The sequence below is a fragment of the Pteronotus mesoamericanus genome, unplaced genomic scaffold (genome assembly GCF_021234165.1).
Source record: "Pteronotus mesoamericanus isolate MK-2021 breed Mesoamerican mustached bat unplaced genomic scaffold, CSHL_Meso_final contig_94, whole genome shotgun sequence".
Classification (NCBI taxonomy): domain Eukaryota; kingdom Metazoa; phylum Chordata; class Mammalia; order Chiroptera; family Mormoopidae; genus Pteronotus; species Pteronotus mesoamericanus.
Window position 1 is genome coordinate 40464683 of NW_026555285.1, and position 25522 is coordinate 40490204.

Genomic DNA, 25522 nt, shown 5'->3' on the forward strand with positions numbered 1-25522 from the left:
AGCAATCAGGAACTTCTACAGGATAGGACGGTGGCATTGACAAAAGAGACATCAGGGACAGTGGAAGTTGCTAAAGACCCAAAAGTAAATAAAACCTGGAAAAATCACTGCATTCATCTGTCATACTTCCTATATTAGAAGCACACACAAAATGGATGCAAAATACACTGTACGTTTCATGGCAACGATTGCTATAGAGCAGCGATTTTCGACCCATGTGCTGCGCGGCAGGCACGGTGGTGCGTGGCAAGAATTTTAAAAATATTCACTACCTGACTGTTTAGTCAGCAGCACTGACCTTTTTTCCCTTAAGATTGCCAAATAAGAAAATGACAATAGCCAATACAACAATGGCTGTCCAATATGAATGACCCAAAATTATACCTATTTTTGGTCAGATGGGCGAAAAGATATACTTTTTGATATGCCACAGAATCTAAGTAATTAGTTTGTGTGGCCTTGAGATGAAAAAGGTTGACAATTATGTTCTGTAGAGAAACATGATGCCAACAGGGGAGACGGGAGTCCAGGTTAGTCATTTAAGCAGACGTAGGAAGACTGGCAGAAGCACGCCAGGGGGACATCTGCGGGAAGGGCACACCAGGCTGTGTAAGAAGCAAATGGAAAGTTCTGATGTGACATCATGACTGGCATGTTTAAGGAACGCCAAGGCCCGCGTGACTGTGTGCAGACATGTTAAAGAAAGTTGTAAAATTAGGAGAGAGGTATATTCAAGAGCAAGTTTTTATCTGCTGCGTTTGTTTTGTTGTGACAGGGAGAAATTCCATTGGTGTATGCTGGCAGAAATGATTCTGAAGAGACAGAAGACTGATGATGCAGAAAGAGAGAAGATGGTTTCTAGAGCCAAAAACTGCTGAAGTGTCAGTGGGATGAACATGGAGTACGGGCGGAAAAGGTGGCTTGACAGTAACACCGACAGTATTCCCAGAGAGAAGGCAAGGGTGGGCTCCGATCTGGGACGGGGGTTGGCACGGGGCGGCGAGGGGAGGATCCCCCTCATGATCGCTTCTATTTATGAAGAAGGGAGAGGAGACGCTGAAAGTTTGCAGAGAGCAGCGAAGACATGAAATGTTAATCTAAGAGCGTGGTTCGTAAATGGCCTAGATTAGTAGTTCTCAAACTTGGCTGCACAGTGAAACCATCTGTGAGGCTTTAAGAATCAAAATTGTGCAATTATACAACTCTGAATTAATTGGTCTGGAATGTGCCTTTACGTCACAATTTTAAATATGTCCCAAGTGATTTTAATAGACATGTAAGCATGATAATCACTATTCTAGGAAAGTCTGATCGATGTTCTGTATATTGATACACTACAAAAAAGGGCCACTTAGGGGTAAGTGGTCCATATTTTTAAAGAGAGACTAGACGGCAAGTTTCTGTGTTTTTTTCTCCATTCTTTTGTTTTTATGTTGTTGGTACAGAGTAGGTTAAGGGCGAATTTAACAAACATTACGTTTGGCCAGGTTTGTATGAGTACAGGGAAATGAGCAAAGATAGTTGACAACTAATTATAATTAAGACTCGGTAGATTCTAAAATGGGAAGGAAGGGAGTGAGGTAATGAAGGGTGTAATGGCTAAATTGTACCTCCCAACACCACCTAAATTCATGTTGACATCCTAGCCCTCACTCCCTCAGAATGTGGTCATGTATGTGTGATGAGTATCCTAACAAGAAGAGGAAATTTGGACACAGACACACACACAGTAAAAATCACGCGAAGTCACCGGCAGAACATGACCACCTATACAAACCAAGGAGAGAGGCTTGAAACAGATCTTTCCCTTAGAGCTAGTTGAAGGAATCAACCCTGCCAACACCTTGACCTTAGACTTCTAGCCTCCGGAACTGTGAGAAAATAAATTTCTGTTTTTTAAACCACCAGTTTGTAATATCTTTCTATGGCAAACCTCTCAAACTAACATAAGGGGCATAAGATACACTGAAATAAAAGTACAATTTCAGGTTTTAGTGAAGTCATAGAATATTAAAATAGAAGTAAGATTGAAATAAATTGACATTAGTGAATGGATGCTTGAAAGCATGATAATGAAAGAGTTGCTCTTTGGGAAATGGCAAGAACTAGGAATATGATCATTGAAAATCAGTGATTGCGATTATGTAGAAGAAAATACCCATCGAAAAGAGATTAATGGGCAGGTTGCCATGTTACTAAGGTCACCAATAGTGATAACAGGACCAACTCTTGGAAACAGTGGCAGTGAGCCAAGAGCTAAGTTCTGTAAGGAATTAAAGTGAGCACTACCTAGTAGTAAGTTCTGATGGTACTCAGTGCTGTGTGCTTTTAGATAAAAGGAGAGAGAATAACTGGGATGTTATGAGACAAAGTCCAGTTATCACATGAGATATCTGCCAGGAATGCAGCATTTTAGGGGAAATCCTGGTTTCAGTTAGAGCAAAAAGGGAAGGAGCCATGGGAAAAATGAAAAGATATGTGACAGATAATGGTCATTTCCAGAGGGTACATTGGGAAGGTTTCAGAGGCTGGAGGGATATAGGCCATGGAGTTAGAAAATTAGATGTAGAGAGAGTCACATGGTGGTATGGAACACGGTGTGAGGAATGATGTGAGAACCCTGGGCCCCTTGTGATGAGTCATGAAAATAGGCATTCTAAACATAAATAGGTTAGTTGTAGTTCTATAGGGCAGGAAATGGTGTTACATTACCATTTCATGTTTTTTTAGATACGTGTTAACATACATACACACATGCATGGACACATGCACATTTCCCAATATATTTTACAGAATATATTTGCTTCTGGTTAAATTGCTATCATGTTTTTTCTATTAAATATATGATTTTATGTATATTTAAGTGTTTTTCAGTATGTGTTATTCAGCAAAAAAATAACACAATATACAATAGCCTGGCTAGAATGTGACAATGCATAAAAATTAATCAAATTTACTTTCTTGGATTTGTTGAAATAACTGAAAACAATGTTTATTAGGAGACTATTCTGAAAGATACCTTATCTCCACATCAGCTCTTAGAGGCATACATTGAGTTGATAATGAAAGAAAAGAGTGTAGTTATTTTTGAAAACATATCCAACTAAGGAATGAGTCTGTAATTGGGAGAAATGCAGGGTTGTCCTTTGAAAATAAACTAAGTTCTGCCTTGCCTGTTTTCATTAACAAGGATAAGAGCCCTCAACTCACAACATGATTTATAGAGTCTCACAATAAAATGTATTATTCAAGGCCCTACTTGAACTTAAGGTGATTTATTAGACTTGATATAAAACCGTGTTAATGAATCATTAGGTAGGTAGAGTCCCAGGGTATTCAAAATTAGGGGTAACTACAACAGAGTTCTGGAATGAAAAGATGTATAAATCATCCAATCTTTAATGATAATTTATGTTTCTGCAAAGCCTATATCCTCTGCATTAATCCCTACTTTCATTCTGGTGGCAGTATTGAGATTCTAAGGATCAGCTGCTATTATAACTGGATTAAATGATTGAGTACATGATGAAATGAGTCAATGCATTACTCATTACCTTCCAATTCGTTATTGCATTTGAAATTCTGAGATGCTATGATTACACAAACATGGAAAAGATACACGATAGAAGACATGGCTTTCATGAAGTTTGCTTCCTGAAATTTATGATGCTTGCTTTCCCTAGCAGCGTAACACCCCTTTAAATAATGGAAGGACACCGGAATCTGAAAAACTTTGTACCATAAATTATGTGCTAATTGTGCTCATTTTGCTGTGTTTATGGCTTTCATTCCCTTATTTAACAAAGGTTTCTTTTTAATATTAGTAATACAAAACCATTTTAAAAGGGCTTAACTGCAACTACTTCACAGAGTCTAATGTTAGGATAATTAGTCGTTGATTATTATAAATCAAATTTGACCTGAATAAGAATGGCTAATGAATAAAAATAGTCATATGAATACAATTTTTCTCTAATCAAAAACAAATGGATAGAAATTTTTTCACATTTTCAAATTTTGTTTGAAAATACATATTAATTCATTTTTTGTTTTTAGTTTCTTTAGAGAAATACATGTAATATGCAGTATGTCCAATAGAATGGTCTAGTATGTCATTATTCCTATTGCTTTAGAATATAAATAACTTTAGCTAGTATAGTGAATATTAAAGATTCCTAGTGAGAGAGGGAATTTAAGCACAGCAAGCAAATCAGGCCAATTAATAACTTCCTGCTGGCATTTTCATACCTGAGCCAGAATCCAAGGAAAATGTTAGTACCAAATCATCAAATTCACACTTGAAAATACGATACCAAATAATCAATTCTCTTAGCCTTTTTGAAAAGTATTTGTTCCTGTGCTTTTGTGCAAAGATTATTTAATCTTAAATTTGTTAGTTACTAATTATAATAATGACCAAACAAGAAAAAAAATCAATATAAAACTAAGTTGGAATGTTTATATTGGGTTCTATAAATTTTTCCAAATAAACTTAATTATCTTGATTTAGAATTCTTCTTTTCCCACCTGATGATCCAGGTTATTGTATAACAGATATCATTTATATCAATTTGTATTTTCCTGTTTTACCTTAATCTTCTACTCTCAGTGGACTCATAGTTGCAAAGCATATTTTAAATTGATACACAATGAGCAGCACAATGAAATTATAAGGATTTTATACTTCATTCTTCTTGTGATACCTTCATCTCAAGTGAATCTGAAGTCTTATCAATATAACTTGTAAAAATATGGAAATTAGAATAAAAATGATTTTCTAGATGGGAGTTCTAAAATTTTCCCTCAAATCACATAATGTAATAGTTGTTAATTTGATGATGATAGTATTTTTAAAAAAGATTTTATTAATTTTTTTAGACAGAGAGGAAGGGAGGGAGAAGGAGAGGGAGAGAAACATCAATATGTAACTACACACATTGTCTCTTGCACACCATTCACCGGGACCTGGCCCACAACCCATGCCTGTGTCCTGACTGGGAATCGAACCAAGATCCTTTGGTATGCAGGCCCACGCTCAATACACTGAGCCACACCAGCCAGGGCTGATGATGATTAATATCAAATTATTTATAATAATCAAAATACTTAACTTTATCAAAAATAAAATTAATATTTTGATTATTAAGCGTTTCTAAACCCTAAATATCTCATTTCTTCCAATTTAACTAGTGGCATAAATATCCAAAGTAAAATGCATTTTACATATATGTGTAGGTTTACAGTTGTTTGTATGGAAAATAATACAATAATTAATACATAATAATACAAGAATAAACTGTTTCACATAAAACTGTAAATCTATTTTGTTGCACATATATATATGTGTGTATATATATGATATAAAAGCAATTATTAACAGCAACTATAATGCAGTGGATAACTAATGAAAAGCAAATTTGAGAAAATTATTTTACTACTTTCAAGTACACTTCACTATTTGCTTATTTGTAATATGTTTGGTAAATGTCAAGTACTTTTGAAACTTTTGAACTGCAAAGGAAGATGCTTTGCTAAGCCATCCCTTTAAAATGAGTGAATGGATCTAGGGAAACTATCCTGTGTGAAATTTTAAATTCCTGTATTAGTAAAATAGAGTAAATGGACCAAGGAATTTTTACTTTATTTTAAAGTGCAGCTAGAGACAGAAAAGTAATATAGTCATGTATTTTCAGTAATTACAATAAATTCAATTAAATAGAGTAACAGTAAAAACTACTAAAAAAAACTCTCAGGACATTAGTTTGTCTAAATGCTTCTTTTGTTAATTGAAGCATAAGTACAATTTTAAATATTGACATTCCTTTAATTCTCTGACTCAAGGAATTTCTTTTCATTTTATTTCTCTCCTAGCTTAGCTTCTCTCACTTTTTCTGTGGACAGGTGTGCAATGAGACTTAATGCATAAAGATAAAAATAAATATTAACAAATAATCTTCAATTCTATCACATATTTTGGATAACATACAATGTGCATTCCAACCAACATTTCAGTCACATCAAAGTAAATTTTCAGTACAACGTGGGACAGAGAGAAGCCTTAAAGTTAAACTTTCCTGAACCGCCCTCCATCTCCGTGATATGTGCAGATCCCGCAAGTAGCTGCAAGTCCCACTGTGTGGTATTCCAGACCGCAAAAGCAGAGGCAGGGAAAGCAAGACAGTGAGCTGCCTGGGCCTGGGAGAGTAGAGCCAGTTTTAAGGGGAACAATAGCCCAAACCTAAGAACTGTTAGACTGGTTCACTCAACTAGGAAGCATTACTGGGTTCTGACCAAGCAGAGTGAACCAGATAGATTGTGGTTCACAAGCACCATTAACTTCATCAACGCCTTATCCTGGTCAACACCAGAAAAACATAAGATTCAGAAGACGGACCATGTGAAAACCACATGACACCATGTAGTTCGAAAGATGTCCTCCTAAATCATGAAGCAATATAAGTTCTTACTATGTAATGAAGAGGCCATCGAGCTCTAGGGAGAGGAACTGTGGACAGCAGTGTGGATGAGACTGAGAAATGAGCATTTTTACTCAGAAAGATTGTTACTTAAAGGCTTTAAGCATGACTGCACTGATGGACTACACTGAATGAAATTGCATGCCCACTGTTCATAACTTTTGAAGGACAAATCCATTATAAAGAAAATCAACTAGCTCCATTTTCTTGCATTTTGGAGCTGTATGTGAATATATTTTATGCTACCACTATGTATAGATATGCTATATATGACCATACCTTTCAAAGAGCGACAGAATTAATTTCGATGCTAAAGGTAGACAATCATGGCAAACACATTTCAACATTTAGTAAAGAGTCAAGGATAAAGAACTATTGTAATTACCAGCACATAGACAAAAGCAGCAACTGTACCCTGACCAAAGTTCATCTTTCCATTCTACACACATCTTAAGTCTCTGTATACTTAATGTGACATAGAGCCCATTTGTATGCTAATGTACATAGTTATTTTATTCATTTCTTGTCCATATACTTATCTCAAAATATCTTGTCTTACTCTACTGTTTATCTTACCTCTTTTAGAAATACATTTAACACATATAAACACATTTCCTGTTTTATATAAGTTGCCATTATAAAAGTTAATACGCTTAATCACAAACACACACAAATGTACATAAGCATTCAAAAATCCATATTTAATCATGAATAGTTTAAAGAGATCAAGGGAAATGTAACTTTCCTTCTTGTCTGTGAATTTAGACTAATTTGATGTGAAATTAGAAATGTCTCCGTTGCTGTGGTATGTGAACACCACTGCCTATGTGGGATGGTGGGGAAGGCAATGGCAGTAACAGCACCAGCCTCATCCACAGTAGGGCACCTTTTCTTTTCATTGCCATTCTCCAGAGAGGAAGGATTTCAAGCACACATATATACCATGGCATATAAAATAGAGAAATTTACATTATGATGCCATCTATCTACTCATTTATCTTTCTCTCCAATAAGTATTTGAACACTTCCGCAAAGATGAGAAAATGAAAAAATTACTGTTATTTAAGAAGCTCATAATTTATTTAGAAATCAAAAATATGTATGATAAGAAAGAATAGAAAATAAGGTATGAGATTATGAAATAATGAACAAATGTAGGAATTTAAATAAGGGATAATAAAATACATCTTTAAGAAAGATAAATAAGCATCATGGATAATTTGCTTTTTCATCATAGATAACTGAAAAGTATGTACATACACTTTTTTGTCCTCATGTTAACACATCCCTCTTCCCTCTTGCTGGGTGATTATTTCTAAGTTACTTATTACATCTTCAGCTGTCTATATTTTTTAAGTGTTTACTCTTTTGATGCAAGGGCTATTAGGGTCTAAGAGTTGTAGTAGAGAGTCAATCTTTTTTCTCTGTTAATATTTCTGACTATGCATATTTTTAATACTCTATGACATATAAATAAAGCTATTATTTTTCTATTAATAGTATTTCTTAGGCTTTTGAATAAGTATTCTTCTCTCCATTCTATTTTTATCAAGAATCTTTTATAAAATGCTCTGATTAAACAATCTTAGATTCAAATGATTTTATATTATATAAATTTTCACAACTTTTGAATGTCATTTTGGAAAGAAAATTCACCCTATTTTGGGGTCAATTTTAAAAAAAATACAATATGGACTGGGGAAAAGAATCACATCAATCACATACTTTTCCTTTGCAGAAAGTTAAGATGTGCCATAAGAATCTCAATTAGCTCTGAAATTCCATCCATACATGTCTCAAAAAGCCATAGATTCTTAAGTACATATGTTAATTAGTAAGTGAAATACTCTAAAAGTAATTAGAGAAACATAAACACAAAGGCAATTATGTATTTAACATTACTGAACTAAACAATATGTTTTTAAGACTCTAATTTTCTCCTTCATTTTCAAGGCCTAAGGTGTTAGAATATTAACTCTGTTTTAGAGTAAGATATATTCTTTAACCAACTCTATAATTTATTGACATTTCTTCCTTGCTTGTATTTTCCTATTTCTTCATCTATAAAATATGTACATAGAATAATTTCCTGTCTGAAGATAAATATAACCTAGCTTGCATGGTAGTAAATATATCATTCCAACCTACTCAAATTGCTCTTTTATATTTATGCTCATTTGAAAGCATTGGATGAGAGTTTAACTGAAGTGTGATTATATATGAATTTTGCACTTGATAGTATTCATAAAAATAATGTATTATTTTAAAATATCATTTTCAGGGGAGTTATTTAAGTTATGTGGCCTTTTGGTTTACATTTTAGAGGTCTTTACTTGTTCTAGTTATAAGGACAGAAAGTTTTCCAAATGATTTCGCTAAATTTTGTTTGGGAAAACAATGCAGCCCAAAACTTACAGATTTACCTATGAAGAGAATTTTTACATTGCATTATAGAAGCTTTTAGAAACTCAGGTTTACTCATCCAGTTCTCAAAAGATTCAATCTGTGGTACCAAAGGCAACTGACAAGGAACTGTTACATTTAGTTATGACATAATATGCTATTTAAAAGTTTGAGAGAGTTTATTAACCTTAAGTAAGTAAGTGCTAAATATATTTAGCAAAGTAATCATTGATGATTTCAGTTAGTTTATATATGCAGTCATGTGCTGCTTAACAACAGGGATACGTTCTGAGAAATGTATTGAGCAATTGTGTTGTTGTGTGAACATCATGGTATAGCCTGCCACATACCTAGGCATTGCGGTGCACCACCATTGTATATGCGGTCTGTCATTGACTCAAATCTTATGCTGTACCTGACTGTAACACTATTCATCAAATAAAAATGGTAATGGTTAATTTTATGTGTCAAATTGACTGGGCCACAGGATGCCCTGATAGCTGGGTATACATTATTTCTAGGTTTGTCTGTGATGGTTGGTGTTCCTGAAAGAGGTAAGCATTTGAATAGGTAGGCCAGTAAGCAGGTGATCCTCCTCAGTGTGGTGATCATCAACCCATCCACTGAGGGCCTGAATACAATAAAATACCAGAGGAAGACGGAACTCTGCCTGACTGTGAGATAAGACATCACTCTTCTACTGTGCTTGACTCTCCTGGTTGCTAGGCCTTCAGAGCCAAACAGAAATCTATTCCAATAGCTCTATGGCTCTTGGGTCTTGGGACAAAATTACTGGCTTCTCAGAGTTTCCAGCTTGTAGGTGGCAGATTTCAGGACTTCTCTGCCTCCGTAATCATGTGTGATAACACCTTATAATAAATGTCATGTATTTGATTCTACTGATTTCCTTTTCTCTCAAGAACCTTGATTAATACAGAGATTCAGCTTCTATATTTAGAATAGCAAAAAGGTTTCTTTTTTTAAATATAGGTTTACAAAATATTTACAAAGGTCTGTATAATTAGTCCATGCAAAAGTATTACTAGATTTTTATTTAGCATATCCAATATTACTATACGAAATATGTGTAAAATTTTGAAAACAGAAGTTGGAATTATTATTTTGTGGACTGACAATAATAGCCAAGACTTGGCAAAGTCAAAAGCCATGCCATGGCTCTACATCATGGAAATGAATGTGTTTTTACAATCCATTTCACATGTGACAATTGGATTATATTTGCTTTAACAGTGAAAAATGTTAGATTAAAGACAATCATTTTTTCATTAGCATGAGACTATTTCTCACATAAAGTTTTTGGGGAATAAATAGCCCTTGAACTGCTACCATTTGTATTATTAAGTCTGTCCATTACCCTAAAGGAAACCAGAATATGTCATCCCAAAATATGATATAAAAATTGACATACTGACATAAAAATTATTTTGAGCTGAAGGCCATTAAGAAGCAGCAAAAACAGAAAAAGCCCACCCCCGACCATCTTGCCAAAAGGCAGCATATAAACTCTCCTTTAGCTACAGATAGACTCTTCTCAGCCCAGAAATGGCAGCAGAGGAATCTCCAAACAAAACTCACTCTTTAGTTCCCTCTCATATATATATATATTCTCCCCCGGTTTGTGGTCCTTGGAAGTCAGGAGCTGCCTTTTCTTTCTCTTGTCATTTCTTCTAAAATTTATGGTTCTTTGTTGAAGATGCTATATAAACTGGAATGCTCAGCCACAACTTTGAGTTACTTTTCATTTTGGCTTTTTCCATGTGATGTGTGCTGCATGCATTTAAAAAAATGTTTTTCTTTTTTAATCTAACTTTTTTGTTATAGTTCTAGCTAAAACCCTAAGATGGTTGAGGTCAATGTTCTTTGTATAGAATTAAATAGGGAACAAATTTCATTTTTATCCATACAGTACCAAATTAATGTTATTCACTAAAACAATAATCATTTCCATGTGAAAAAGTAAAATATCTAATAAAGGAATAAACATACAATGTTCATGGTTTGGAAGACAGCATATCGTTGAGATGCCAGTTAAATTGGCTGTGGATTTGATTCTATACCAATCAGAATTTTAGAAGTGTGTATGTGTTCACGTGTGTGTGTGAAAGGACAAGATTTTTAAAAATGTTTATGAAAATGCTGCCAGGAATATAATAGTCAAAAGAATGGTAAAGAACTGCTAAAGTTAGAGAATTTACATATTTGTTGCTAGTATATAGAAAATAGTGCTTGTTTCTGTGTTGCATTTAAATTCACTGACCACACTAAATACATCAGAATTGACCATTGGTGACTAGTAAAAGTTTAGTTTTTCTTTTTGAAACTTTAAAAAATTTTTATTGCTTTATTGCAATTGGTAGGACCTCCGGTACAATGTGAATGGAGAAAAATGCACATCATGGTTTGCTTCCTTACATCAAATTCAAAATTTCATTCTAAATAGGATGTCAGCTATACCTAAAAAAATAAAAATAAAAAGATACCTGTGACCAATTAAGGGAGTTCTTTCTTTTCCTCTTTATTTTTATTTTTGAGAGTTTTTTTCATACTAAATATGTGTTGAATTTTAACAAGTGTTTTGCTGCATATACTGAGATGACTATATGATTTTTCGCCTTTATTATAAGTTTCTGCCTTATGTTGGTTGATCTTTAAGTGTAAAAGTATACTAGCATTCCCTGAATAAACTCTACTTAGCATACTGCATGCTCTTTTTATACATCATTGGATTCAATTTGTTTTTATATTGCTAGGACTTCTGTGTCTGAGCATATGAGAAGTACTGGATTATAATTTCTCAGGAGATTGATGTTTCTAATATTAATGTTTATAAGATTTCATAGTGATACCATTCTGTAGTTAAACATGCACAATGGCTTCTTAATTTCAGATTTTTAAAAATATTCTAGGGGTACATTTAATATTTTAGAGATTAAAATTATCTGTTGAAATATTCTATTTTATTTAATTTGTTCATCTTTGTCTTTACCATATTTATCATATTCATCACAGTTAACTTAAAAATCTTGTCAGATAACTTCTATATCTTGATTAGCTGTGAGTCTTCTTCTATGGGTAATTTTAGTTTTTCTTGTACTTAAATATCAGTAATAGTTTCTGCATCTTCATAAATGTATTAACTGTTTTCTCCTATTCTGAACATTGTGTGTAACAGAATTTTAGTCTCTGCAGAGAGGGAAAACCCTTTCCAATGGAAGGATGGGTGAGGGCTGATGACATTAGCCATTAAAAATTCAGTGCACACTAAAATGCCTAATGGCTTTAGTGTTACTACATATGCCTCTGATTCTTGTATGTTGACACATCCCCCCGTCTGCTCCATCTCTCCCTTCAGCTCCGAAAGACTGAAGAGAATTCACTTCTGTCTTTCAGAGTTTTTGCACTTACTACTTATTCTGTCCCATATATTCAAAATACGATGGCTAAGTTGTCACGGGAGGCCAGCCACAAGCTTGTCGTGCACTCCTTGCCCCTAGCAGGTCCTCTGCTCTACCTTGGAGAAATGCTTGGAAATGATTCATCTTTTCTGTTTCCAGCAGCACCCCTACCCTCTCCCCCTACCCCCTGCCTCTTCAGAGATTCACCAAATATTCTGTGAACAAGTCAGCTCTGCTTTTGGGGCTCTTTCATTGTCCCATGTATAAGGACCATCTTGTAAAAGTATAAAAGCTCTGGAGGTTTATCTTTCCTACAGTAGTGGCCTTCTGCCTCGCCCTTTTCAGAATGAACAAATATCCCCAGGGAAGTAAAAGGTCAAAGATTCTCTTCTCACCATGGAAGGATTCATGAACCTCTGGAATTTCAAGTAATAACTTTTTAAATTGTATTTATCACTCACTATTCCTTTTAGTTACATTATTTTTGTAACTATGTATTTTATCTGATAGGTGTCATATCATATATAAGAGAAATGAAGACTTTTTCAGTAGAGAAGACCTTTTTATGTAACGACATTCACATTATTTTATTAAAAATATTGCATTATCATTCCAAATATAAACTTTCCTTAAAATTGTATTCAGCTGTGAAGACATTTTTTTCTTTTTACTTGCTATCCTTTCCAATGGATGACAAAACACTTTAACAGAGGTCTGTACATTTTTCTGTAAAAAACTGGATAGCAAATAGCATTCTAATAACTCAATACAGATAAATAGCCAGAAGCAATATAAAAATTAATAAGTATAGCTCTATTCAAATAAAACTGTACTTGTGAAAACAAGTGGTTAGGTCAGATCCAAACTGCTGTATATACTTTTGAGACAGGAACGTCAGAATAGAAAACAAAGTCCTCAAGTTCTATGCCTCCCTTCTCCACCTTGGTTGGAACCTCATATTTGAGATCATCACTGACCACCTGTTCTCTCACTTCCTTCTTCCCAGTTTCCTGTAATTGAGAGGACCCCCCCCCAAAAAAAATTTCACCTAGACAGGACAGACAAGGATAAACTGTGTTGGCAGTCACTCCACCAGTGTCAGAAGCAAAGACCATCCTACAGCCCCTTGCCCACATTTAATAAAAATCTTCCACCCAGATCCCATTGACGCATCTCAGGCTCTGAGGTCATCTGCTCTCACTTCTTTTCAGTCTAAACACATATTGAGCAGACTCAAGACCTACTTGCGGTGGTTACAAGGTTCCGTGTGCCACCATGTCACTGCAACCTAGGAACTAGCTCTCCGGTGTTTCAGACAGCATGGAGTGAATGCTGGGACGCCTTCTGCCTGACCTTTGTCTCTTCAGAATTACAAGACTCTTAACAATACTGACTTACTCTTCAAAGGTTGCCAGCATAGTTTCCTAGTATACTGCCCCATGACAAAAACGAGACAATCATTTAAACAATTAATATTAATACAAAAGTTTTAGATAAAGATGTAGAACACTAAATTCTCAAGGTTAGTTATGCAGGTTATTATTTTGATAACTCTGGCATTTTTATCCAGTAGTAAAATGTTTACTGGAATAAAAAAATGAGCAATTAAAAATATGTTCATTTAATAACCTCAAAGTAATTAGACATTTATAAATAACTGGTAACAGGCTATGATTTGTATGTGTAGATATATTTCTATTTGTCTTTATTTTTATTAGCTATCCTTTGAAACTTGTCAAGAGAAACATGGTATGAATTCTTACATGTCCTATTGTCATTGTAATGTCACTGGGTCACAACATTAGCAATGGTGCCATGGAAAATAATCCATCCTCACTCATATTGTTTGTTCTTTTAGGCTCTATTTTGTATCATCTCTACTCAGGGTTTTAAACTAAAAATTCTTAACCTTGTTGCACAATAGTGGTTTCCTTGGCAGGTGGGTGAAATTTGGCAAATTGCATGTCACTCTTAAAGTCTCACATATTAAGTGTTTTGATGTGCTTGAAATAATTAGATATAAAATTTGTAATTGTACTCTAGTGTCATGAGAATTTAATGAAGTTTATAAGTGGTGTTAGATGGTTAGAAAAGAACTTCATTTGTCAAATTAATAAGTAATTGAGCATAAACCAAAGAACAAGTGAAGATTTAAATGTGTTTAATTCTACTAAAAACACATATTTCATTTATAAGTAGAGATTTGTAGATTGAGCATAAGGCTTAAAATATGATTTATGAATTGCAACTGTAAGAAAATAAATATTATTAAAATACAAGTAAGTGGAAACATCACTTTCCTTGCATAAAAAGCCTACTCAAATTCTTAAAAATCTATCGGCTTATGTATTTTCGAGCTCTGGAGGGAACATTTGGAGAACATGAGATTACCTTCACATCTGAGAAATAAGATTGGAACAACACTATATATATATGACAGCAGTCTTGCTATTGTCTTGTCCCCACACAGAAGTCATATTCAGCATTTGGTCATGCACCTCAAAACATAGAGACATACTGAATATCTAACAGAAACACAGAACAGAGTATTCTAATGGCATACACCAAAACAGAAATTAAATGTACTATCCATTACATGCCTTTTAAAAATCTCAGCCTTATTTTCAGCAACCCATAGCTTTTTTCCTCTCTCCTTTATTTAAGGCAATGGTTTCCTTTGTTTAAGGTAATCCTCCTTTCAAAACTAAAGCCAGTGCCTGGCAGAACATGGGATAACTATTATTTTTTAAACATGGCCTCTGGAGAGATTTATCCCCATGCCACTATGCTAATCCAAGGATTTACCTCACAAAACATCGCTTCCTGTGGGGAATTCTCCTGAGGGAGAATTTGGCTGCTGATAAAAGATGAGTTTTCTGTATCAAGATAGTTTGAGCACCCACACCCCATAGAGCGATGGTTCGCAACGTCAGGTTTTGATGGGAAATTCTTGGGTGAATATTTGCTTTCATGCCAAACAAAATGGAAGTTTAGAATGCTTCGAATTGGTTCTGTAAAATACATATTAAATCGATAGTAGCTATCAGGTACCTCATTGAAGACAGAAGCCAATGAGGACTTTGGGGAAAACAGGTGAGATTCAGAGTGAATACTGCTGACAGGAGGGACCACAAGTGGTAACTGCCTATGGAAGTAAACTCCGCTTGTCACCAAGAGGGCCTGAGGTTATATGTCTATGAAACAGAAATGATAGAAAGTCTGATGATGATTCCCTGGTCAGAAACCATTAACTGCGCTACAGTTTTTTGATGGTAGATTCAGGTATTAACAGTGACATGTATCTGAATTATATCATATAATGGAAAAGTCCTTATGATATTTTATCTAAATGAAAACTATACATTAATATCTATGGTATGATAACACTAATTTATTTGCCTACATATTTCTTTGTTACACCAAAGTATTTATAAATCTATTTATAAATAGTTTATCTTTTATAAATAGCTTATAAATGCATGGGTATATGCAAAATGTATGTAATGTAACAGATTAAAAATGAATTAAGGACAAAAACAGGCTGAAGAAAAAAAGAGAAAGTAAACTACAGAAATCATAAGTATAAAATTCATACAATTTCTGTCAATAAGAAGGAAATAAGAATGATTTGGGTAAAATAATTTTCCTTGCCCTTAATTCTTACAGTTCATTCCAGGAAAAATTAGAACATCAAACAGGCCTTCATGAATCATTTGCATAAAAATGATCAAAGCAAGTCACGTTGGTAGATTTTATATAGGGGCAAATAGCCGTACCAAGATATTCAGCTCATTGGTGGTACAACATGATCCATGGATAACATTTAGTGTATCAAGAGAAGGGAATATATTGTGCTTACAACTCTGTTTAAAATAAACCCACATTGTCCCTCCAGAATAGTAAAAAAGTAAAAGAAAATAAATCAAAGGCAGTATCGAAGGCAGTGTGAGTATTTAGAGAGCCACATGATGAGCATTCGCCTCTGAGTCTATAACCATCTGCTGTAACTAAGATAAAGCAAGCATCTTTATGAAATCATTTTCTGTCTTTGAGTATACATCACAAAAAACCCAATGCATTGAAATTTTGTAAAAATGATGACTTTTTTGAATAATTAATGCAGGATTTTTATGGCAGTAATTTGATAGGTTGCCTAATTAGAACTCTAATGTTCTCAGTAATCAAACCCTATCATCTGTGTGTTAAGCACATTAGGTAGTATGGAAGAGTTCATTAAAATTTAGCAGGAGGCTATGGCCCCTTCTCACTACTTAAGCCAGGTGACTTTCTGGATTATTTACTGCTCTCATTGTCTTAGTTCCTTTTTCTATAAATATGTGTTCCTTCATCTTTAAAATCCTTATAATAAATTAAAGGTGTATTATAAAAATTAAATCAGTCAAGGTTTGTAAGGTTATTACAGTAGTATAAAGCACCTAGTAGGCACTCTGTTAATGTCAGTTATTATCTAACAGTGATATTAATGACACATATGGAAGGGGAAGACAATATGTTTATTTTATCCTAAAAATATCTTCATTATCTTCAAGAAGTAAACCTTAATTGCTACGCCAAGATAGTACTAAAGGGATAAATATGAAAATATAAAAACAATGTATCTTAATAACATATTGTGTACTTTTAAAAGGTTCTTATTATAAGGAATTTTGTTGAACAATATCCATCAAAACTTCATTAATGGTTATATCTGGAAACAAGGATCGAAGTGGGTTTGAGGAATAGTAGTTTTATCACTTCCAGATATATACCTCGAAAATGTATTTTATTTTTGATTTTTACTTATATTGTGTGTCTTCTTCTAAATTCTTCCTACTCAAAATTACAATGTATGTGTGTATGTGTGAATGTTTGGGGCGAGAAAGACAGAAACAGAAACAGATCTTGGGGTAGACATTAGAAAAATAAGGATAGTATTCCAGTCATCTTATCTTTAAGTTACAAAAACCTAGTTACGTAGAACTGAGTTTCTTTGCAGCAATTTTCTTTCTCTGTCTTTTTACACACACACAAACACACAGGCTCACTCTCATATCCTAACTCAAATATTACCATCTGGGTCTACAAGGAGGGATGCCAACCCCAACACTGGAATTACTTTCTGGAGGGTGGCCCTCTTGTAGTACAGGCTTCCCCAACTGTACCAGTTGGTGGTGTTGTGAGAGGCTGTGTTTGGCTTCAGTGAATTTTTTTTGAAGACTCTTTCAACGTGCCAGCCCATTTTGTGATGGGTAATTTACAAGCACACCTGCTCACACCGCATTGAGTATTCAGCAGTTTTTGACCAAAAATAGCATGACTCCCATGCCCTGCCCTTCCTATTCGCCCAATCTTGCCCTGGGTGACATTTTTTTGTTTCTCCAGTGAAAAAAGCCTTCAAAAGGAAATGTTCTGCCAACATGGAAGTGGTAAAACAAAAAATGGCAGAAGCACTAAAAGGCATCAAAATCAATGAGCTCAACAACCACTTTCAGCAGCAAAAAGAAGTCTTAATAGGTGCACTGCATCAAATGCAGAGTACTTTGAAGGTGACTAAAGTTTAAACCTGTAAAAATACACAATTTTTTTATAAATAAGTTCCATTTTTTGATCCCCCCTCATACAGTCAGTATTTCATTTCATGAATCTCTTTATCTGCTAAACACAGGAGTTTTTGCCAGGAGTTTACCCTGATACTCATAAGTATGGCTAGATGACATGAACAAGTATGAGAAGAAATGTGTTACTGGCTGATAATGCACTCAGGTGTTGCTCTCTCTCAACCAGCACTGAATCCCTAAGTTGGTTTTCAGTCACTGATGCAGCATCAATATGGAATTGTTTCTTAAAGGAAGCTTACTTTTCTTTCTGCCCCTGAAAGCACATCACATAGGTAGTCTGAATAATGTTTATCTCAAAGGAAGCTCACAATTAAAATGATTAAGTGACCTGCTCAATGTCTTACCAAGTTGGAATCAGGAAGAAAATGGAGATACTTGGAAATCTAGTTCAGTATTGAAGGTCACTTTGTCATGATGGCTGTTAGTGTGTAAGTAAGGAAGTTTATTTTCTTCTTTCATATTTTCGGGATTCTGAGTAAAAGTGTATGAACTAGAAGAAATACATATATCTTATACCTCTGGGGTTTTGTTTTTCACGTTTTTATTTTGGCAAGAATTTTCTGTTATCTAGACCTTTTATAAAGAACATTCCCACTTGTATAAATCATTTTCTGTCAGGCTCATATAGCCAACCTGAGAATCCAGGATAAGGAAAAACTGAATTATTATTTAAAGAAAACTCATTCTGCAATTTTATTTTGTTTTGAAGTGAAATATTATGGTAGAATTCATCACTAAGAGAAAACAGATGTTATACTTTCTGTGATGAATAAAAAAGTTTTTATTCATGGTTAGTTTCTGCTTGTTTAAATGTGTCGGACCACATCAAGAAATGGTAAATGTTGGTTTAGAGAGCCATGTTATAATCCATGCAAGAGATGCCAGCCATACTCAGAAACTTCCAACGTTCTGACAACCAGCAAAGACTCAGTAAAAAATATGCAACCCAGAATAAAAACCTACTTCTGGAGGATAATTATTTCTACTCCTTTATTTTGCTTGATTGAATGCAGGAAAATGGAAGGGTAATGCATTCTATAGTATTTACTGGAGAATATTGAAAAGTACCTTATTTTTCCCCGTTTCAGGTGTTGTAACACATATTTAATGTTAGATATTACAAATATGTATGACAAACCCCACAGACTCCAGGCTTTTTCATTTGTTTATAATACACTGCAATTCTCAGTCTCTTCCAATGTATCTCAACATATTTTATTTTACATTTGTGTATAAAGAAGGATGATCATATTCTATGCTCCTACTCCAGCTCTTTATTTACAAAGAAAAATTGCACAGAGCTCTATCTAATTGGAAAAATTCAATATCTACTTGCTGTTGCTCTTGGTGATTTTTATTTCTCTTTCCTTATGCCATAACATTGTTCTTTATAAAATGACAAAGTCTAGAAACTGGCAGGAAATTATGGCTTTCAGATTATTAGTTTTGATATCATATTGCATTTCCTTTTTTTTTTTACTGAATTATCTATATTCCAACATACTAGCAAATTAAACTTACTGTAGGTTTTTGTTTATCTTGTTTTAATTTTTTACTTTATTTTCTACAGGATCTGTGATATGGCCTCCAGTCTTTTATTAATATTTTCTTTTAAAATAAAAACATTGTGTCATGTTATGCAGTTCATAGTTACAGTTATTTCTCACATATGAAATATCTTCAATACCAACGGAACTAGTTCTTAGTTGAATTTTAAATATTTCTTATTTGAAATTAAATGCAAACAGTAAGACCTATCATTTATGTTATCAGGCCTAATTAGGTTAATGTACAATAAAATAATTTATAACATCCTTAGCAAATGAAAAGTATAGACATTAGGTAGTTCATGGCTATTGTCTTAATAATAAAAATATGATAAATATATTACATTAAGTTATTTACCTAAGTTAAAATTTATGCCTTTTTTTAGCTTTTAACATGTATTTAACTAGAATGTGAAAAGTGTTATGCTAAGCATAAGAGACACAAGGTCACCATGTCCCTGCTTGTAAAATATCTTCAATTTACTGAATGACTACTATTGTTCTATTGTGTTCTGTCTTTTTAAAAGTACTCTTTACATTTCAAGAATGAAAACATCTTGGGCATTCAGTGAAGCAGAGTATACTATGGCTGTTTTAAGCACATACAGAAGCAAACCCATTAAAATCATATATAGCTACTGAATCCAACTGTGATAATCAGTCTGAATGCAATTACCTATTGCGTGTTATTTATGGATCCTTTTGTTAAGAGGATGCACATTTCTGAGGTGTTTTACTAAAAGCTCTATTTGGGATACAGCACTATATATTAAGTGGACATAGTCTGTATTATCAAACCAAATATACAATAGCACTCCTAATTATCAGCTTATTTACTGAATAAATGTAGTGGTGAGAGAGGAAGTAATGTAAGTAGTTTTAACTGCTATGTACTGCACAACATAAAGAAATAAATTACTCACTACTACTATGTGCCTTGTGAAATGTGGACATTTCTGATTCTATGTTTTATATAGACAGGACTACATTTCTCTTCAAATTCCTGTATTTAAAAAAATTAACATTATATCTACTGAAATTTTATAACACCATAAAATTATTATTAGCATATTTATTGGATAAAATATTGGATTTATATTAATATACTTGATATTTAACAATTATTTGGTATTAGATTCATAAAACATTTATTATAATATTACCTTAAAAAGGCACCATTTTCTTTATTCTTTTATGTGTGTGGTTCAAAAATTTTCTGTGCAAATATAAATCTTAGAAAATTTTCCCACATAAGAAATATGTGCAGGCTGGATATTTCTTTGTAGTGGAGAGTTGTAGGACATGTTTAGCAACACTCCTGGTCTCTACCAGTTAGGTGCCAATAGCACTGCCACCTTTAATGTGGCATCCACTGATGTCTTCCTATATTGCCAAACATACTTTCGGGAGCCAAATCACACATTGTTGATAATCACTGAGTTGAGTTATATACAGGATCCTCTCTTTTCAATGTCCATAGAGCTTCTCTCAGAAGTGGATTAAGGTATTGCACATTTGTATTAGTGTTTGAAGATACTGGAGTTACAACTGGCAAAACTGGGCTGGCCTTGCAGAAAATCCCATGTGTTCAGACCCCTAGAAAGACTACATACGATAAGGCTACACTAACCTTGAAGTAATGACTACTCTGTGCTTGCATTAGCAAATCTAAATTCAAATCTCAACATGATAAATGAATTAATTATTTGCCAGGACAAAATTCAACATTTTTAAAAAACATTCAAGTCTAGACACATATCACTTTCAACGTCCAACATACAATAAAATTTACTAGACATGTGAATAAGCAGGGAAAAAACACACAACTAGGAAATAGTTAATAGAAAAGGAACCAAAGTGGGCACTGTTTTGGAATTTTCATACGAAGATTTAAAGTAATTATTCTACATGTGTCAAAAATTTTTAAAAAATTGAGGCACAATGAATGAAGAAGTTGTGAATCTTAGTGGATTGAAGGAAACTATAAAAGATGTCCAATGAAAATTTTAGGAACTGAATATTAGAATCTATTAATTAAAGATCCACTAAATGGACCCAGTATATATTGGACACTACAAAACAGAGGAGGCAGGAGGGAGTTGGGGAAGAACTTAGAAAAATAACGTTTCTATAAGTTGTGAGACACTATAATGAGACTCAGAATGAGATAATGGGAATAAAGGGAAACATAGCACCTGAAAAATAACTTAAAGAAAGAATGATTAAAATTTGACATTTTTTTTCAAAGATATCAGGCTACAAATAAAAGGAACTCCACAGAATGCAATGTAATAACTAGTCACAAACAAGCAGTTGAAAACCATAAATAAAAGCAATTATTAACACATAAGAAATTAATTATACATTATATTTAGGTAAAAAATTTTAAGAATGATAGCTGATTTTTCATCAAATAAAATGAGGGTGGGGAGAATGTAAATTAGTGTTACCTGAACAAGAGTGCAGTGTTTACTAAAAAGGAGACATAGGAGACATTCCAAGGAAATATAAACATTATATGCTTTGAGTAGGGTGGTAAATTTTGCAAAATTAATTGAATTGTACATATCAAATCTATACATTTTACTGCAAGTATACTTCAAAAATTATAAAAATAACAGGAATATGCTAAAATTATGTAGGTATTTGGGAATTATATTGATAAGTATTGCCAAATTTGAATTACTTTTTTGCACCATACCAAATTAATTCTATAATGATTAATTTAGAAAGAGGAAAATTTTAAAGTTACAAAGAAAATGTAGTTTATTTTCATGAATGCAGTTTAAGAATGATTTTTCTTTTTAGAAAACAAACTATTAACAGAAAAGCTTGATATTTTCAACTCTAAATTTTTAAAACTTGGAAACTTTAATGACATATAAAAAAAGCTACAAACTGAGAATAAGTACTTGTCACCAATATAAATAATAATGGCTATATAAATAAATCCTAAACATAAATTTTTTAAAAATCATGAATAGTCTAATGGGAAAAAAATAAAATATGAACAGATAATTCACATAATAGTTATCTAGACTGACCAATAGAAACATGAAAATATGCTCAACATAATTTGTAATCTGGACATTACAAATTAAAACACAATGAAGACACATTAGAATATTTCATAGCTATAATATTGTAAAAAAGAACAAATCTGACAATAATAAATATTGAACAAAATGTGAAGCGGCTAGAAATCCATGCATCATTGGCAGATAAAATCATCAACAACAATAGAGACCATTATGTCTATACATGTTACAGTTCAGGATGTGCACTTTCTACAATTCAAAAAAGTCATTGCTTGGTATTATATAAGAAAAAAAGGGATATCTTTACATTTAAGGAAACCTGAAAAAGATTATTGATTTTATAATACTTCACTACTATAAAGATTAGTATGTTTATAATACTTCACTACTAAAAATGATATAAAAGTTAATTGCAAATATCTGGAATTATTAATTATAAGTGTATAAAAATAGGTTATATTCATGCAATGGCATACCATGCAATAAAAAAGTATAATTATGTAAACCAATTTGATTTTTTTCATGACCATAATCTAAAACAGAAAATACAAGATGTAGTTGGGTGCATACAGTATAACAATATTTAGGTAAAGTTTAATTAAAAATAAATACATATACTCTGATATTATAAAAAAGCTATAGTGTCTATACATTATTTAATAATTACAACTAATATGTGAAAAATAACACCAAAGTCAGCATAGTGATTGATTGAACCCTGTGTCTCTGAATGGAATGGAGAGAGGGACTATCATAAAATAAACTACTACTGTATTTGTGATGTTTTATTTCTTAAATTTGGTAGTAGATACATGATGGCTCATCATATTTTTGTACAGTATTTTTCATATCTAAAATATTTAAATTTTCGTAAAAATAAAATCGTTTCTTTTTTAAGCTTCAAAAATTTGTTTAAACTTTAGGAAAGCATTTATATGTTCAAAACATTGCAAATAAAATTTAATGGTGTTGATTCATAGTTTGCATATGGCTATTTATGAAGATAATAGTTATTCTCTGGAGAATTAATTTCACTGTCACTTTCTACTTTTAAAATATCAGAATATGAGTATTAAAACATAAAGTTCTTAATTTAGTGGATAAGTGAATGGGCTTCAGTGCTCTGTGTGCCTGGTGAAATGGTATTAAATAACTATTTCTCCATATTATCATTACTTAACAGAAAATACTCAAAGTAATAACAAAATATTCATGTACTCATTATGAAAATGTGTGCTACAAACTTGTGATAAAAAGTCCATTTACAGTACCTTCACAATTAAATAGACCAATATTATAATTTTGTGTTAATGGAAATATAGTAGTGAATAAGTTAGGAGGAACAGACTTTAGTTTAAAAATAAGATTTGTAAATCTATTACCAATTTAAATATAATGTACTTTATATTTGATATAAAAAGTAGAATTTAAAACCTTTATATTTTAAAATATATATAGTTTATCTGGATACTCCTAATTTCTGTAAATATACCTTGATATCTCTCTTCCACAGACTATGCCCTCCTTAAATTGTCTTGTTTCATTAAATGACAAGTAACTAATATTAAAATAACAACCTAGAAATCACCTTTGAGGCTTCTTTTTCTCTCTGCTCCCACACCCAACATTTCAGCACATCTTTTTTTTTTTTCACTTCTCCAGCTCTCTTTTATTTTATTTTTTTTAAATACATTTGTCTCTGCCTTCCCCCCACCACTTTCTCTTGCCCCCTCCCTCCTTCCCTCCCTCAGCTCTTCCGCTTTGGTTTTGTCCATGAGTCCTTGCTATATGTTCCTTGACTTTCCCCTTTCCTTCCTTTTCTCCTCCCGCCCTCCCTCCTTCCCTCTTGTCTCTGTTGATTTCTTTTCCTTTCAGTGTTGCTGGTCTTATTTTCCTTGCACCTTTGTATTGTTGGTTAGGTTCCGCTTATAGGTGAGATCATACGGTGTTTGTCTTTCGCCCCCTGGCTTATTTCGCTTAGCATAATGCTCTCCAGTTCCATCCATGCTGTTGCGAAGTTTAGTACTTTTTTTTTTTTTTTAATTAATTTATTTACTTTTTAAATACATTTGTCTCTGCCTTCCCCCCACCTCTTTCCCTTGCCCCCTCCCACCTTCCCTCCCTTAGCTCTTCCCCTTTGGTTTTGTCCATGAGTCCTTGCTATATGTTCCTTGACTTTCCCCTTCCCTTCCCTTTCCCTGCCCCCCCCCCCTTCCCTCTTGTCTCTGTTGATTTCTTTTCCTTTCAGTGTTGCTGGTCATATTTTCCTTGCTTCTTTGCATTGTTGGTTAGGTTCCGCTTATAGGTGAGATCATATGGTATTTGTCTTTCGCCCCCTGGCTTATTTCGCTTAGCATGATGCTCTCCAGTTCCATCCATGCTGTCGCAAAGTTTAGTACTTCTTTTTTTAGTACTTTTTTTCTTTCTGTCAGCACATCTTATCAAGACTACTGTAATGTCTCATTTGAGCCCATCCTTTTCTCTTTCTTCATTGTCCTGACCATAATTAACTCCACTCCTTCTCTCACCTGGGCTCCTGATATAGTTTTATTGTTTGCACACAGGGTACCTATAACAATTTTACAAAGCAGCCAAGGGATATATAAAATATTCAAATTATTCCACTTGTTACATAATAATTTTATAAATTTTTTCACAGAATATTAGTTCCTTAAGATTTTTGTGGATAAAGCTGTCCTGTATTCAGGTAAATTTTAAATCTCTTCATTTTACATTATCTATTCAAAATGAATGTCCCAACTTTTTAAACCTTAAGTTATTCTACACTAAATAACTTTTCAGTAAAGACTCCTCATTATATAATGGAAAAATTGCCTTAGGAAATATTTCCTGACCTTCATCTTAAAACCTAGCTTATTGTTGCATCATGACCAATTCATAAGTATTTCTTGATGAAATGCAATTTTCCAAGATTTTTACTATGGGCATAGGTCCTTTTAATGTTATCATTTACTCAGCTCTGACTCATAAATATTCATTTATCTCATATCTATTTTCTTTTTA